This window comes from Diceros bicornis, chromosome 21, assembly GCF_020826845.1.
Source record: "Diceros bicornis minor isolate mBicDic1 chromosome 21, mDicBic1.mat.cur, whole genome shotgun sequence".
NCBI classification, from domain to species: Eukaryota; Metazoa; Chordata; class Mammalia; order Perissodactyla; family Rhinocerotidae; genus Diceros; species Diceros bicornis.
Window position 1 is genome coordinate 18,818,488 of NC_080760.1, and position 6,000 is coordinate 18,824,487.

The window sequence follows — 6,000 nt, forward strand, 5'->3', positions numbered from 1 at the left end:
CTTGTCAAGAACTTACCAGAAGGAATAAAGCTGAGGATGAGTGAAAGATTAAATACTTCCAAGCTATGATTGGAAACAAGGTAAGGATGTCTACTGTTACCGTTCCTATTTAACACTATAGTTACTGGGGGTTGAAGCCAGAACAATAACACCAAAAAAAAAAAAAAAAAAAAAAAAAAGTTACTAAAGGCATCCAGATTGGAAAGGGAGAAGTAAAACTGTCTTTATTTGCAGACATGATTGTCTATATAGAAAAACCGTACAGAATCTACTAAAAAGCTATTAGAATTAATAAGTGACTTACAAGTTTGTAGGATTCAAGATCAATCTACAAAAATTAACTGTATTTCTAAATACTAGTAATGAATCAGAAACTGAGATTTTAAAAAAGATTTCTACACTGAAAACTACAAAACACTGTTGAGAGAAATTAAATAAATGGATAGATACACCATGTTCATGGATCAGAAGACTTAATATTGTTAAGATGTCAATTTTCCCCAAATTGATCTATAGATTCAAAGGAATCACAATCAAAATCCCAGCAGGCTTTTTGGTAGAAATCTAGAAATTCCAGTATAAAGGTAGTAGTGAGAGCGGTGGGAAAAGGGTAGATTATTTAACAAACAGTGCCATCACAAACAGCTTTCCATCTGGAAGAAAATAAGATTAGACCTCTATGTTATATTAAACATAAATTCAAGACAGAGTAAAGCAAATGTAAAAAATTAACTAAAAATATCACAAGAAATCTAGGAGGAGGGGAGACCTTCACCATGACTAGAAGATCTGAAATATACAGACACATTTGACAATAGAGCTTTCTCTTCATATGGCAAAAAATAATATATGGGTAAAGAGTGTATGGGAAGCCTCTGAACTATCTTTGCAACTTTTCTGTACATCTAAAGATAGTCCAAATAAAATTTATTTAAGAATAAAATTAAATGCACAGCAAAGAAAAGTTAATAAAGTCAATAGTCAAATAATAGATTTGGAGAAAAATATAACTATTAATAGCCATAATATATATAATATATAGCTATCATAATAGCTATAATATATAAGAGCTATAATAAAGATATCTTTCAAATTGACAGGGAGAAAACAACCCAAAAGAAAATAGGCAAAGGGGCCGGCCTGGTGGCGTAGCAGTTAAGTTCACGTGCTCTGCTTTGGTGGCCCGGGGTTCGCGGGTTTGGATCCTGGGCACAGACCTACACACCACTCATCAGGCCACGCTGAGGCGGCATCCCACATAGAGCAACTAGAAGGATGTGCAACTATGACATACAACTATCTACTGGGGCTTTGAGGAGAAAAAGGGAAAAAAGGAGGAAAATTGGCAACAGATGTTAGCTCAGGGCCACTCTTCCTCAAAAAAAAAAAAAGAAAATAGGCAAAGGATATAAGAGTCAATTTATAGAACAGAAAATCAAACACCACTATTCCCCTCCTCCCATAAAAGAAAACCACACAAAAAGATGTACAAATTCACTAGTGGTCAGGGATATGTAAAATCAGGTAATAGATACTACTTTATCCCAAACAGTCTTACAAAAACTATAAAGCTCTAATATCTATTGTTGGTGGAATGCACAGGAAAGAGGACTCATGTATTGTTAGTGGAATTCTAAAGTGTGACAGCCTTTTTGGGAAGGCAATCTCATAATCTTATTAAAATTAAAATACATATACTTTTCAACCTAGCCATTTGATTTCCATGAATCTATCTCCCATAATTAAAACTACCAGAAAATAAGGACTTAGATATGAGGATGTTTCTTGCAGTGTTTTGTAGTGAGGAAAAAAAAAAAGACACAAAGTGAATGTCCATCAATATGCAGCCATTAAAAAGAAAGAATTGGGGCCGGCCCCGTGGCTTAGTGATTAAGTGCACGCGCTCCGCTGCTGGCGGCCCGGGTTCGGATCCCGGGCGCGCACCGACGCACCGCTTCTCCGGCCATGCTGAGGCCGCGTCCCACATACAGCAACTAGAAGGATGTGCAGCTATGACATACAACTATCTACTGGGGCTTTGGGGGGAAAAAATAAATAAATAAATAAAATCTTTAAAAAAAAAAAGAAAGAATTGGAGCTATACCAGTTGACTCGGACTGATTTCTGTAAGATACTGAGAAAATGAAGAAAATAATCAATGCATACATGCATTGTGTGTGACGATATGAACATGGAGAAAACTATGGCATCATACATACTTGGTTATTTGCATTAGTGATAGGGAAAGGTAATGTGAGAAGAGGGGCAGAGAAAAGAAAGGGGAGAGCAAAGAAAAAAGAGAAAGGAAATAGGGGAGGAAAAGGAAATAAATTCTTTTGTGCACATTTAAACTCTAAATAGTAATTGTCTCTAAAACATCAGTTCACACATTACCTCTAAAGCAAAAATGATTTATCTAGCTGAAAATATTACATTTTCCTTAAACAAAAAGCCTCCAAGAAAAAATTAAAATGCCTTGGTTACGGCCAACCCTGGAACATGATGTTCTAGTAGCCGTTATACATCTTAGAATATTTATGAACTAACATATGTGGTATAAAACCTTGTTAAAAGTGACTGCCTTTTCAGCCACCGTCTTGTTTCAAACAACTCATTCTGGTGTACAATGTAATGAAGTGACTGGTCCCCAACTCTGAGGCCTAAATCCACAAACATTCTCTTTCCCTTTGCTCAGTTGTTCTGTCCCATCATAGCAAGCTTATCCTCAATCCCTCTTCATATATGAAGGACTTATTAAGCACATACTTAAAGGAAAAAGAAAAGGAAACACAAAGTCCTTGCCCTCAAAAGCCTTTTCTTTCTTTTTAAGATTTCTGTTTTTTCAGTATCCTGAATTTAGAATTTGGAGGCACCTGGTACACATGGTATTGTGAAATATCTAAGTTTTACCTCCTCCATGCAAGACAAAAGGTATCAGAAATAGGTGCTCCAATGCTTTTATGCAAAAAGCTGGAAAAAAAAGAAAAACAATAAAAGCAGGACTATGTTGTCACCAGAGAGCCAGCAAAATCTACACATTCTAGGATTAGTAAACTCTTGCAGAGGAAAGAGCTTGCCATTCCCTACTACTCATATTATATGGATGAAAATGAATTGCTTACTAACCACGAAAACCTGGCTCTCTATGGTATTAAAAAACAAACAATTCAGAAGGCTTAGATAGCCCTGACAGCAATTTCTACCAAACATTCAAGGAAGACATAATTACAATCTTACTCTGATATTGAAGTTTATCGCAAGAGGTTAGTTTAATATTTGAAAAATCAAATTTTCTATATTAACATATTAAAGGAATAAATCACAATTATATGATAGATGCCCCCTAAAAGAGCAGCCAATAAAATTCAAAGGTAAAAACTCTTGGCAAACTAAGAGTTAGAAGAGAATTTAATAAATCTGATAAAGGGTATCTACAAATATGTGTGTGGCAAATATCATAATTAATGGTTGAAACATTGAAAGGTTTCCCTTTGAGATTATTAGCAAGTCAACAATAACCACTGCGCCCATAACCACTGCTGTTCAGCACTATACACTTAAAGTCCTAGCCAGTGCAAATGGGTTAGAAAAGAAATATACGATGTAAAGATCAAAGAGGAAGAAACAAAACAGTTTGAATCCTGGTTCTGCCACATACCAGCTATGCAACTCTGGGCAAAATACATAACTGTACTTCCATTTACTCCTCTGTAAAATGGGGATAATGAATACCTCCTTCACAGGGTTGTTCTGAAGAGTAAATAAGTTAATCTTTTAAAAGTATGTAGAAAGTGTTTGAAACTTCACAAAATAGTTACACAAAAACCAGCTGTATTTCTACATACTATTAGTAACAAACAGAAAATGACATCTAAAAATTATCAAGTACCTGGGAATAAAATTTAACAAAAGACATTAAAGATCTCTGATAATTATAGATTCAATGCAATCCCAGTCAAAATTGGTGGAACTCAACAAGGTTATTTTTAAATGTTTATGGAAATGTAAAGTGCCAAGTACAGTCAAGACATCCTATAAGAAAAGCAAGGTGACAGACTTGCCTTATTAGATATCAGACAAATCTCCAAGTTTGATGTCTAAATTGTCCATTAACTCACCTGGGAGATCTCTTTCTGGAATGCTCATCCATTAAGTATGTCTACGTAGTTCCTCCCTCACTTCCTTTAGATGTTTGCACAAATATCATCTAAAAAGAGATCTTTCTGGTTGGCCGTGTATAAAAAGCACTATCCAATACTTCTAGTTACTTTATTCCCCACCCTGTATTTTTCATAGCACCCATCATCTGATATTATTTTAAGCTCTTTGTATATGTTTATTATTTATGTCACTCTTCCAACTATAATATGAGCTCATTGAAGCCAGCGTATCTGTTTATTTGGTACAATATCTCCAGAACTACTTTGTTACCGTGTTGAATGAAAAAATAAATTGGCATAAATCACAATTCTGACTAGCATATTAAGTGTAACGATTAAATTTGAACTAAATTTAAAAACTGCATACTCTCTTCCACTATTCATCTATTAAACGATGGCTACCAAAATACTATAACTCTCCCCAAGCTTGGAACACTATTTTGGGCATTCAAAACCAATCAGTATGTAAATACTGGCTTTTAGCAATGATATCCCAAACTTTAATAAGGGAAAAAAATGAAACAAACCCATTAAAAGTAACCACATAAAATGTAGCCCCAATATCTTGATGACTCTGAATAGAAAGGCAAAATGATCTAAGGAGCAATTTAGGTATTTTGTTCATGTCATCTAAGAATTAATGGCTCTGATGGTTTTCAACACACATTTTATCCAAAGGTGATCAAAGTTTATATGTAACTAGACAACATGCTATGGAAAGTCTTACATATTTACAAATTAACTCAATTTCCAGTGAAAACAGGTTATGAGCAATGGATTGTGTGAATTTAATACAAAAAGCTAACTAATTCAACATTCTGAAGCTGGGAATTTGTACATGTAAGAGAATCCAGTTAAACTGGTGGTCTACATAATGAACTGTAGGGTATACTATTATAATCTTTGTATTATTCTCTCTCACTAACATGTAATTTTTTTCCATAGGCCTTAAAGAAAGCAAAGTACAAAGGGTTTTAAAAAGATTTTGGTGAGGTGAGGCCTGTCTTGAACCCTGGAGTATTCTCTTGTTCTAGGCTAGCCCAGAGTTGAGTTCCAGGGGAATCTGTCTTGGTCCTAAATTAATTAAGGTTTGAAGGAACCCTGGGAGATGAAGGACCTTCTAAAGCCAGTTGAAAGGTTTAGACCATTTTTAAAGTGAAACTGAGGCAGTTCTCGGGGGTACAACCAGAAGAGAGATGGCGTTAAATGAATGCACTGGCCTCCTCCATGACACCTGTATTGCTGTATTCCTCCTAAAATCATTCAGCTTTCCATTTAATCTTTAGACTTTTATAGAAATGTCAAGAAGGCAGTCAACATATTCATACAGATTATTTTCATGAAGTATTAACTATGTAACAGGAGAACAGAAAAACCATCTACGCATTTTACAGAGCTAAGAGAATAGCAAGTATTTAATTACAATTACTAGCTTGAATTTAAATGGCTCTAGTTTCATAAGCTAATGTTGCCAGAGTAGAATCCCATAAAATAGTCTTTTAAGATCTTTTTACTTTTCTGTTAATATCAAGATTTATAATACTTATTTCTTGACAATTTAATGATAGATCTATTTCTTTCCAACCAATTTACTTTAAAAAAGTGAAATTATGTTGATGAATAAAGCAGCTTCTTTCTGGAGGATAGGCAGGTATTAGAGATGAAGAAAGGATAGTTTCTAACATTCTTTGTTGAGAAGTTCAGCAAATGCTTCCCTTGGGGCTGAGACCAAAATGGAGAATCATCTTAACGGCTTGCAATATTTATGAATAACTACCACATGACAAATGAATATTCCTGTTCTTATAAAAACACCTGTGCACAAACCATAAGGCAGTGA